The sequence below is a fragment of the Phodopus roborovskii genome, unplaced genomic scaffold, assembly GCF_943737965.1.
Source record: "Phodopus roborovskii unplaced genomic scaffold, PHOROB, whole genome shotgun sequence".
Taxonomy (NCBI): Eukaryota; Metazoa; Chordata; class Mammalia; order Rodentia; family Cricetidae; genus Phodopus; species Phodopus roborovskii.
Window position 1 is genome coordinate 11,651,776 of NW_026126602.1, and position 12,839 is coordinate 11,664,614.

The 12,839-nt window shown below is 38.4% G+C and overlaps 1 pseudogene; it reads right to left on the reverse strand.

The window, feature by feature from the left end:
- Positions 1-589: 589 nt before the first annotated feature.
- The window catches only part of LOC127237429 (casein kinase I-like), an 83,585-nt pseudogene continuing 71,335 nt past the window's right edge, over positions 590-12,839 (reverse strand).

Below are 12,839 nucleotides of genomic sequence, written 5' to 3' on the forward strand. Positions count from 1 at the left end.
TGCCTGCATAAAGAAGGTAAATAGATCCATACTTGTCACTTTGCACAAAACTCATGTTCAAATGGATCTCTGACCTCAACATGAAATCAGAAAGTAGGGAACAACCTTGAACTTGTCACAGAAGAAGACTTAGTGCAGGCACTAAGATCAACAAACAATAAACGGGACCTCATGAAACGGAAAAGCTTTTGTCAGGCAATGGACAAAAGATCAGCCTACAGAGTAGGGAAAGTTTTTTTTTCTTTTTTTACCAATTCCACATTCAATAAAGAACTAATATCCAAAATATATAAAAAAACCCAAGAAACTAGATTTCAAAAAATAAATAACTGAATTTAAAAATAGGGTACAGATCTAAACAGAGAATTCTCAATACAAGAAATTAAATTAGTTGAGGAACACTTAAATGTTCAATATTATTAGCCATCAGAGAAATATAAATAAAAAATTATTTAAGATTCCATCTTTTACCTGATAAAATGGCCAAGATCTACAACACAGTCAGAGTGGTCTCATATGGGAGGAGCCCACTCTTCCTTCTCCAGAGCTCTGTGGAGACCCTGAACATACCTGATTGAACAGAAGGCTTTCAGCTGCTACTGAGGCACTTTAGCCTCGCCAGCTTTTCATACCATATTTCTAACTCCTCTATCCTTTCTTCCAGATTATTGGTCACCTTGGAGAGCTGTCTCACCACCCCTACGCTCTCCTTGAAGATCTGTTCCTGGAAAGCAACACAAGGCAACCTGCAAAATAGGTAGGTCTGAGGCCACCAGAGAACTGCCTTTACACTACCTACTGTAAATGGTTGTACACCCAAAACTTCAAGTTAGCTCAGGAGAAATCTCAAGTGGTTCGAAGCTCAAAATGGGATTGTCCAACTGCTAGCTGTGTTGTTAGAAACTGCTTCTGATCAATTTGCAATAAAACAAAAATATGGCCTTTTAACCAAAGAGAGGAAATGGCACTGAAGGACAGTCAAATTTGCAGTCAACAGACAAACTTTGGGAGCGTGGGAGGAGGGGAGAGAGAATTAGGAGGAAGAGGAGGGGAGAAGTGGGCATGACAGAGCAGGAAGATTGTCAGGGTCAGAATAGAGGAGAACAAGAAAAAAGATACCATAGTAGAGGGAGCCATTAAACGTTTTAAAAGAAATCTGGCACTAGGGAAATGTCCAGAGATCTACAAGGATGACCGTAACTAACATAAATTAAATGTCCTTCCCCAATAATGAGATTGATGACTATCTTATACACCATCCTAGATCCTTCATCTAGTAGCTGATGGAAGCAGGAGCAGATACCCACAGCTAAACCCTGAACCAAACTCTTGGAATCCAGTTGCACTATTATCATCATCCTCACTGTCATTATCATCCTCACTATCATTATCATCCTCACTATCATCATCATCCTCACTATCATCCTCACTACCATCATCCTCACTCTCATCCTCATCATCCTCACTATAATCATCATCCTGTTTTTAAAAATGTCATCAGGCAAATGTATGCAACCTGGAAAAATCATCCTGACTGAGGTAACCTGTATCCTGTAAGATAAAAATGGTATGTATTCATTTATAGGTGAATATTAGCCATCAGATAAATGAAAACCAAGCTACAAGAACCATAGGGCAAGAAAGGCTGCATATAGAGGAAGGGATTAGAGGAGACACATGAATCTCCCTGGAAGGTAGAAATAGAATAGATTTTACAGATGGACTAGGGGCAGGTAGGGACAGGAATGCAAGGAAGGGAAAAGGAGATAGAGTTGAAAGATGGGGTATTGGAGGAGAGACAGCCTGAATTCACAGGCATTTGAGGGATGATATGGAAACCTAATGTAGCAGAAATTTCCTAAAATATCTGAAGGCAATCCCAATGAGGTTTTCTAATAATGGAGGATAAAGAGTCCCAACTAATATCTCTTGTCACCTAGTAAGGCTTTCAGTAGTGAAACTAGGTTGCATTCAGTTGAGTTGCTGGCCAAGAGGGCCTCATGGAAATTCCCAAACAATCCAGGCTCTTGTTAACTGACAGCAACACCCAACTGTTGAGGGAACACTCATATAGTTCATCGAACATAGAGAAGTAGAGCTGGTGCCTCCATGGAGCCTTCATCTCTATGTTCCAGTGTCTCTGTTACAGGAAGACACTCTGCAAGCTACCAAAAAAGAAACACAAGCCTAGCCACAAACAAATCTTTTGACCTGCAATCTATCCTCTTTGTAAGATATATTAGTGCAATAGCGTCACAGAACTTGTGGGAGTAGCCACCCAATATCTGACTTAACTTAAGGCCCACTCCACAAGAAAGAGCCATACCTGATACTGTTTGGGTAACCAAGAACCAGAGACTGGATAGCCCAGAGCCCTGGGTTAAAAACAAGCATAACTAATAAAAAAAAAAAAGCATCAATAATATAACTCCTAATGATATTCTGCTATATTCATACATCATTATCAGAGAAGCTTCCTCCAACAGCATATGGGAACAATGCAGAGACACATCAAGACATCACACACACACACACACACACACACACACACACACACACACACACACAACAGAGAGAAATATATATGTGTATATATGTACTTGGAACACACAAATATAAATGGGATATCTTTATCAAATTCCTCCTTTCAGAGCTCAGGAAATCCTGCAAAAGAAGAGGTAAAAAGAGTGTAAGAGCCAGAGGGCATAGAAGACACCATTATAACAAGGCCTATTGAATCAACTAAGCAAAGCTCATAAGTTTTCACAGAAACCTTGACACAGCAAGCACAGGACCTTCATAGGTCTGTACCTAGTCCTCTGCATATATATTATACCTTCCTTCCAGCTTAGTATTTTTATGGGATTCTTGAGTTAGTACATGAGTGGGGTGGGTCCCAGATTCTTGTGTCTGATCTTGGTACTTCTTTCCTTTTGCTGGGTTGGCTTGTCCAGCCTCAATGTGAAGGTATTTGCTTCTTTATCGTATACTTATTTTGTAATGTTTGGTTGTTATCTCTTAGAAGCCTGTTCTTTTCTAATGAGAGACAGAATGGCAGTGGTTCTGGAGGGGAGGGCAAGTGGGGAAGAACTGGAGGGAAAACTGTAATCAGTATATATTGTATGAGAAAAGAATATGTTTTCAATAAAAGGAAAAAGATGAAAACAAAGATTATAGGAGGTGATTTTTGTGGAAAAGTCTGAAATTTAATGATATACAATATGTTTGTAAGTCTGTTTTTAATGGGGAAATCCTTTTTATGTGGGATATTTTACAGGAAAATGTGTATGGTATTATTGTCTACTCTCATTCATGGAAGAAGTATGGAGAAGCAAGGAAAACTGAAATCAGAGAATGGGAAGAGACAAGTGGGAAAAGGGGGGAATTGACCAGATGATGTTACCTGCTTATGAAGAGCGCTTCATTGGCTGTGTATTTGAACAGCAAAGAGTGAAAAGCCCCCTAATGACAGAGACTGGAATAAAAGAGAACTTTCCTCCACTGTGTTTGAAATGGAGCAAGAGCATAATGGGGGTAAAACAACATAAATTTTGTTATATAAAATTGTCAATTTAAAAAAAAAGATATCCAAACTGTGTAGAATGTATGATTTATTTTTTATTCAAACCACAGGGAAGAAACGACATAAATGGTGTTGCCAAAGACCTGGAGATAGCTCAATGGTAAAGGCCTTCTATGCTGAGCCTGACAACCTGAGTTTGAGATCTAGGACCCCTGGGGGGGGAGAAAGAGATTCTATTCCTACAGGTCGCTCTCTGACCACTACCTGAAAGTCTTGGCATGGTCCTCTTCCCTAACCTAAATAAGTAACTAAAATATCATTTTTAATAATGCCACAGTCTACAAAGTGAGTTTCAGGACAACAAGAGCTGTCACACTGATGGGAGATGTCATTCTGTATATGTTTCTCATACTGGTTAATAATAAAGCACCGTTGGCCAATAGGAAAGGAGGATAGGAGGGACTAGGAGACAAGGAGGAAATAGGAAGTAGTAGGGAGGAGTCAAGATGGAGTGTCTGGAGAGAGCTGGACGCCAGCCGCCTCCCCGGTAAGAGAAGGCCATGTGAAAATACATAGATCAGCAGAAATGGGTTCATAATTAAAGGCAGAGCTAGCCGATAAGAAACAAGTAACCGGGCCAACAGTATTGTACCAAATACAGAGTCTCTGTGTATTATTTGGGGCTGGCAGCGTGGCGGCAGGACAAGACCAGTGGCGGCGGGCGGAAAAACAGTACACCTTACAGTCACACAGAAAAACCTCATCTCAAAAAAAAAATGGAATTATTGATAGAAATTTTCAAAACTTGGTTTTAGATGTACCCTATCAGTGTCATCGGCTCAACAAAACTTCCCAAGGATTTTGAAATAGTTTAAAAGACTATAGATCTTCTAAAATTAAAATGACAGTGACAGTCATTTGATTTTAAACAAAAGCAAACAAAACAATTACCAAAAAAAAAAAAAAAAAAAGCCATGCATGAATAACCTTTGATACTGTTACAAAGTGTTGTCATCTACAAGGTCTACATTCAATAACCACACATCTGAGTCACAAAACAATTTTAAGAAATCTATCATATTTTTAAAAAGTCATTTTTTTTTGTTATAGGCAGCATTCATAGCTTTCTTTTGCAGTGGACAGCAAGTGGAATATACCCAAAAGTTATGCCATGTAAGAGGTCTACAGGATAAGCTGATGCAAGTAAAACTTCAGTTTTCAAAGTATGATACAAAATTTACTGCCAGAGTATGGGGAAGGGAAATAGAAATTCTATACTGCATTCTTTAGTGTTCAGAATCCTGAAAAGGTATGAACCAAAAGTGGTGGAGAGTAAATAGCTGGGGCTGATGAATAAAAGCTGTAAAACTGGGATTTGAGAAATTAAATTCAAGAATGGAGTGAAGAGACATGCCAGTGAAGCCAAGCGAAACTATGATCTTAGTTAAGACAAACATGGGATATGAAGGTTATTGATATAACATGGCCACAAGATAAACATGTGTCACAGAGGTAATTGATGGCTTTTTTGAGAGCACAAATTAGATAACTCATATGTAGACTGTCAGCCCAAATGAGAAGAGATAAGTTTAGGGAAATAACTTTTTTCAAGACTTTCATTTCAATGGGAGCAAGAAAGGGATGAAACACTAACTGAAAACAGAAAAAAAAGTGTAGGTGAATGGAATGGGTTCTTGTTTTAAATACATTTTATTTTTAATTTTGTGTTGGGGCACATACGTTTAGTGCTTGCAAAGGCCAGAAAAGGGCAACAAATCCTCTGACGCTGGGGTTACAGGAGGTGGTGAGCCAGCAACCCTAGTACTAGGAACCAAACTTGGGCAGTAGTCAAGTGTAATATATGTTCTTAACCACTGAATCATTTTTCAGGCTGAACAGATTTTTTTTTTTTAAAGAATAAAGATGTTACATCATGTTTGTGTGTTTTTGAGAGGATTTAGTGGAGGAAAAAAGTGAATGCAAAAGAAGAGATAATCCTGGAAGGTCATCCTTATGTAGATACAAAGGGATATACTCCAGTGCCCCAAAAAAGGAGTCACAGGGCAGCATATCACATTCTCTGGAGACAAGGCTGAATACAGACCAATATGTAGGGGGTGTTGTTTAAAGATGCTGTTTTTGGATTGCTTTAATTTTCCTAGGGGAATAAAGAGTGAAGCACATGGTAACCTGCACATGAACCCTGAAGAGGAGGTACAGTAAGCTTGCAGTGAAAAGAGTTGAATGGAATAGTCCTACAGGAGAGGAGGAGAAAGGGCGGGTACCACAGACAGTCCTTTGACAGTGGTATATATTAACAGCCTACAAGAGTTGAAGCAAAGCTAATAAAACAGAATGGAGTAGAAGTCCAAATTATGACCAGCGTTGAACTATGTGAGCTATATAAATGAGTTATCATTTCTGTTCATGTCTATAAAATATATGCAGTGGCTATTTATCTACAATACTAATAGTGAATTTAAATATAAAATAAAACCAAGAGACTATAATTTATCAAATTTGTTTAACTCCTTTTGGTCACCTAACAGGTATTAAATAGAACTCATGTTATAAAACTTTTCCAGACATCAAATTTGATCATATAAAATTGATTCCACTCAATAGCTGGACTTACTAAAAAAAATATATATATATATATATATATATATATATATATATATATATATATATTTTACTGTTTATTATGTCCTCAGTTACTGCTGAGGAACCAAGGGCATAAATAGCATTTCTATGCTGCTTTCTAGCTTCTTTAGGTACCAAGATTTAGCTATCTCCACAGCCTTTGTATGACTTTCTCTGTGTGTCTTTTCTCATGTGTTTTCTAGCACTTCAGGACATTCAAACAGGCATGCAAAAAAAAAAGTTCCAAAAAACTTTCTTTAAAAGAAAAAACTCTTTGGCAGAGGATATTTTTCTTAACCGAAGAAAGAGGCATCTAAGTTGGTCAGGAGATGAATGAGCAATGAAGTGTCAGAAGCTGAGGGGAAAGTGATGGATCCACTGCTGAGAAAGATCAATGGGGCCCTGGAGGGAGAGAGGGAACACAGCCAGAGACCACCCCCAGGCCTGCCTGAATCAGAGATTTCCCTGAAAAATGAGTCCTCGTGAGCTGCAGGCAGAACACTGAACCTCAGAGAGGCAAAGGCCTGAAAACAAGCAAACCAAACACCCTGACACAGTCAACTCTCAGTTAAAAACAAAAACAAAACAACAAAGGAAACCCCTCTGAAATCTGTGACAAAATGACTTGTATTGTTTCCCTGCAATGAATAATGTGATGAGTTCTATAAACCACACATACTTTCCAGCCCCAAATCTCCAGATAGAGCGGCTACTCCATTCAGGTGCAGTTAAAGGAACACACTAAAAATGAACCTAGATTCTGTGAAACAGGTTTATGTACTTGCTGGATAATAATTTACGTTTTAAAATACAGGTTCGGGTTCTGAAGAGCGAAAATACCATTTAAATTCAACCCACTGCCTGCATTGTCAAGGAGCCCGCAAGTGCAGAATCCCTTATGCTACCCACTTTCCAAATCGTGCAGAACCAGAGCTGGCTATAGAGTTCCCCAGGCTCTGAGTTCACAGGTAGCATTTCAGGGGTATAATCAAGTTAAAAGCATGCAAGCTTCTGCCTCTGTGTACATAGGGACAATGTCACTCTAAAACAGCAAAGAGAAGTGCTATTTCCAGAAGAATTCACATAAACTACATCATTTGAAGTTGAAGCTCTAAAAGGCACTATGTAATCTATCAGATTTCTATGCGTTTTAATTGCCAAATTTAAATGGAAAGAACTATATTAATGAAAACCCAAGCAGTTGCAGTAACCCAGGCTTAATCCATATTTAATAAGTATTGACAGGCACTTTTAAATTAAGAAGGCAATAATCACACACCATCTGCTGCCAGTAGAGTGAAATTAATTCAATTGTTAAATTACAAATGTAAGGACTGAGTAATAAATGTATTTGATTAAAATGGACCATGGGAAGATTTTTCTTTTAGGTAGTGTCTGTTGTACCCAGTTCGAACTCACTCCAAACAGAATGTCTCAGTCACACTGCCTCTTCTTTCCTCATGTTTTGCTAATTACACTCTTTGCAGAGAGTGAGTAAACTGAGAAGTAGCACACTTGTGTGCTTGTGAGACTCCTGTGAGACTCCAAGGTTAAAACCACTAATACCTCTCATTGACTAAGATCATTTTCAAACAAGAAGTAACCATATAAATCATTACCCTATATGGTAAATGCTTATTGTAATACAGTTTTCAGATTCATAAATTTCTTCATCCAAGACTTGCACAATTAATGAAATTGATATTGTTATTGTATTTACTTATTAGAAAATATATAAAAACTCAACTTATAAAAATGCCTAAGTCTCTTAGTTACACATCACAGATATTCATTGATACCTGTCTGATAATAGGATTAAAAATGAAATATATGTAAATGGCAAATACAAAGAGAGTAAGAAGATAAATGCAAAAATTAAAAATCATTTCTTAACAAAAAATTGTAACTATGGACAATAGATGGAAAAATTGCAGATAACTTGGCAGAAAGTGGAATGATTAAAAATAAATTACCCTTTAGAGATGCTGAGATTATACAGTACCAGGAGCTAGTTCTGCATTATTAAATGATTATTTAAGCTCTTAATATCCAAGAGCACCCTAGCCTATACTACTTACCCCAGCAACTTATTCCACCCACTCTATAGGAGACCCAAGATTGGCCTCCAAGAAGTTATACATGTCCCCACTTGCTTCCAACAGGTTTAGTCATGAGCGAGGGGATAGTCACAAAATTACAGGAATACAAGTGTGATAGTTTTCTAGGAGCTTCTATGTCAAATGAACATATGAGGAAATCAACAAGAAACGGATATCCAGTATGCTAAGAAAGCAACTGAGACAGTGAGCCAGAGGAAGCTTCCTAAGGAAAGCTAGTGAATAAAGGGGAATCTGTAGTGAGAAGAGAAAGGAAGAGTACATCAATTTAGGATATTCCAGAGGAAAAAATGGAAGTCATCAAAAGCCATAGCTAGCCTCACTTGAGGAGCCACGGCTTACTTTAGGTTAAGATACCATCACTATTGCACCTAATAGCATTTAATGATGATTATTTTAAGGAATTCCTAGTATATAGAATACATGGTTCCCATTTTTATGGATTAAATCTTTGAGACCTCCAAAGGCTCTGTCTTGCCAGATGAAGATGTTCTTTGGAGGTGAGGGTTTAAGAGGTAACTGGGTTTAGATGAGATCATGCATGTAAGGTCTTACAGAGGAAAAGATCAAAGTTCTCCCTCCTTCCCATCAGTTCCAATAATGTGAGGACATAGCAAAGAGATTATCTATCTACAAGCTAGGGAGAATGAGAAGAACTTAACCACAACAGAACTCCATGACAGCATCATATCTTTGTTTGGAAATCTTAGAATCATACACACTTTACAGAGTACTATATTAACTGAGTACAGTAATGCATGTATATTTAGTCCTTATAAGGGCTCAGGAAACTAGTCATTCCTTTCACATTGTGAACATCATCCTCTTATCACAAAGTTACTTAGCCAAAGTTGAGCTGATGTAGGAAACACTTGTTACTTCTTCTTCAGCATCTTACTCTTCCTTCCTCTGAAACAAACTCCCACCAGCAATTCTCATTCCTAATCTCTTTGAATATTTAGATCTTTATTTACTTGTTATTGGGAGTACTCCTCAACTATTGGGAATCTAAATAAGATCTGTGTCGACTTTCAATGATAATTTCTTGAAGCCTTTGTTGGTGGTGATGGTGGCCGTGGCAGAGGTAGATGGGGTAGTAGTCACATAATTCTACTGTTGAGCATCAAATATAAAACCTCACCCTCCTATCTGTCATTTTCTGAGCCTTAAAAGGACTACACATGCATCATTTTACTCAGTTCACACAACAATGTGTAAATTAAGTATGAATCTCTGATTCCCAATCAAAGATATAGTCATTCCTAAAATTATAAAATTCAACCAGGACATTTGGAGAGCAGCTCCTAGTCTTCACTGGGATTCTATATATTTTTGGATTATTTGTTTTGTGATCTCACCTTGTCTTCTGAGCATAATCGAAAAATAATGTATTAATTAATTATAACTAAATGACATAGACTGGATTTTTTAAATCAGGACTCAGCAAATTCTTCTGCTGAGCTACATCCTGTAGTCTCATGGCCACCAGCATCTTTAGGGACTTGGTAATACATGAATTTGTTTCTTTTGACTGCATAATTTTATTACCTATCTCAGTAGCAGGCTTTCTTTGACCACCAACCCCCAACCATGACATGGGGATGTATTATTACTTATGAATATTCAGCTTTTCTCATGCTTGTCCCACTAGTTCTTATAACATAAATTAACCTGTTTCTCTTCATGTATGTTTTGCATTGGTGCTTTACCTCTCTTTCATTTGGCATGTCCTACTTTGCCTGCTTCTTCTGTGTCTGACTGGTGGGCTGTCCCCAAGGCATCTCCCATTTTTTCTCCCTCAATCTCTCTTCTCTCTTGAGCCTAGATTCCTCCTACTTACTCTCTCTGCCCACCAACCCTACTTACCCCTCCTCTGACTAGCTATTTACCATTCAGCTGTTTATTAGAACAACCAGGTGCCTTAGGCAGGCAAGGTGAACCAACGACACATCTTTACATCATTAAATACACCATTAAATAAATGCAGCTTAAACAAATGTAACACATCTTTACATGTTAAACAAATACAGCATGAACAAATGTAATAAATAGCTTTACATAATTAAAGTAATATTTCACAACATAAAAAAGTAACACATCTTTACATAAAGTAATATTCCACAACATATTTCCTCCAACTGTGATAAGCATCATGACCAAAAGAAACTTGGAGAGGAATTGATTTATAAGGCTTAATAGCTACTGTCCATCAGTGAGGAAGGAAAGTCAAGGTAGGAACCCAACTCAGGAGAAAGGGACCTTGAAGCTGGGACCTTGAAAGAACACTATGACTCAATTGGCTTGCTTTCTAATACAGCTCAGGATCAATTTCCCAGGGGTGATACCACCCCAGCAGGCGGGGCCATACCAAATGAACTATCAGTCAAGCAGATCTCTCCACAGACATGTTCATAGGCCAATCTGGAGTAGTAATTTCTTAATAGAGGTTCTCTCTTCCCAGAAGACTCCAGTTTGTGCAAATTTATTTCCCAAGCTCTTGTATAGGTAGGATAAACATAAAAAAATGGGAATCTTGCCAAAAGCAATCTACAGATTCAATGCAATACCCATCAAAATCCCAGCACAATTCTTCACTGACCCTGAAAGGATAATAATCAACTTTATATGGAAAATCAAAAGACCCAGGATAGCCAAAACAACGCTGTACAATAAAGGAATGTCAGCAGGCATCACCATCCCCAACTTCAAGCACTACTATAGAAATATAGTCCTGAAAAGAGCTTGGTATTGACACAAAAATAGGTAGACCAATGGAATTGAATCAAAAATCATGATATTAACCCACACACCTATGAACACTTGATTTTTGATAAAACAACTAAAATTATACAATGGAAAGAGGAAAGTGTCTTCAACAAGTGGCACAACTGGCACAACTGGATGACGGTGTGTAGAAGACTGCACATAGACCCATGACTAATGCCATGCACAAAACTCAAGTCCAAATGGATGAAAGACCTCAACATCAATCCAGCCACACTGAACCTCTTATAAGAGAAAGTGGGAGACCACTTCCTGAACATAATAGCAGTAGCACAGACACTGAGAATGACAATAAATGTGACCTCCTCAAACTTAGACTCTTCTGTAAGGCAAAGGACATAGTCAACAAGACCAAACAGCAACCCCCAGATTGGGAAAAGATCTTTTCCAACCCCACATCTGATCTCCAAAATATATACAAAGAACTCAAGAAACTAGTCACCAAAACACCAAATAACCCTATTAAAAAGTTGGGTACACTGAGTATACAGAATGGAGTATAGAATTCTCAATAGAGGAATCCAAAATGGCTGAAAGACACTTAAGAAAGTGTTCAACATCCTTAGCCATCAGGGAAATGCAAATCAAAACAACTCTGAGCTAACATCTTACCCCCTGTCAGGATGGCTAAAATTAGAAACACTAACGACAGCTTATGTTGGAGAAGATATGGAAAAAGTGGAACACTCCTCCACTGCTGGTAGGAGTGCAAACTTGTACAGCCATTTTGGAGATCAGTATGGCAGTACCTCAGGAAAATGGGAATCAGTCTACTACAGGACCTGGAAATTCTGCTCTCCAAATGATCCACATCCACGAAACAAAGACATCTGTTCAACTATGTTCGTAGCAGCATTATTTGTAATAGCAAGAACCTGGAAGCAACCTAAATGAATCTCATATGAAGAATGGATAAAGAAGTGGCACACTTACACAATGGAATGCTACTCTGTGGGCAGGAAAAATGGAATCTTAAAATTTGCAGGCAAATGGATGGAACTCAAAGAAACCATCCTGAGTGAGGTAACCCAGTCACAAAAAGAAGAACATGGTATGTAATCACTCTCATTCATATATGGATTTTAGACATAGAGCAAAGGATCACCAGCCTATAATTCACACCAGCAGTGAAACTAGGATACAAGAAAGAACCTAAGAGTTTCAACAAGGTCCCTCACCTTGAAAGGGACAAGATCTCCTGAGCATATTGGGAATGGGGCTGGGAGAGGGAGTTAGGAGTTAGGAGAAAGAGAAGAGGAGAAGAGAATATGTGAGACCAGGAAGATTGAATCAGGGCATGAATTGATGAGAGCAAGAAGAAGAGAGACCACAATAGAGGGAGCCATTATAGGTTTGAAGAGAAAACTGACTTTAGAAAAATGTCCAGAGACCTACAAAGATGACCCCAACTAACAATCTGAGCAACAGTAGAAAGGCTACCTTATATGTCCTTCCTTGATAATGAGATTGATAACTAACTTATATGCCATCATAGAGCCCTCATCTAGTAGCTGATGGAAACAGAAGCAGACACCCACAGCTAAATACTGAGCCAAACTCCTGGAATCCAGTTCCACAGAGGGAGGAGTGATAAGAAAAGGGTCAATACCAGGCTACAGAAACTTACAGAGACAGATTACCTGAACAAGGAGGAGCCAATGGGCCCCCAGACTGATAGCTACATTATACCAACTCAGACCCTCTGAACATGGGTCTCAGTTAGAAGGCCTGGGCAATCTAAGGGACCTCTGACAGTAGAACCAGGATGTATC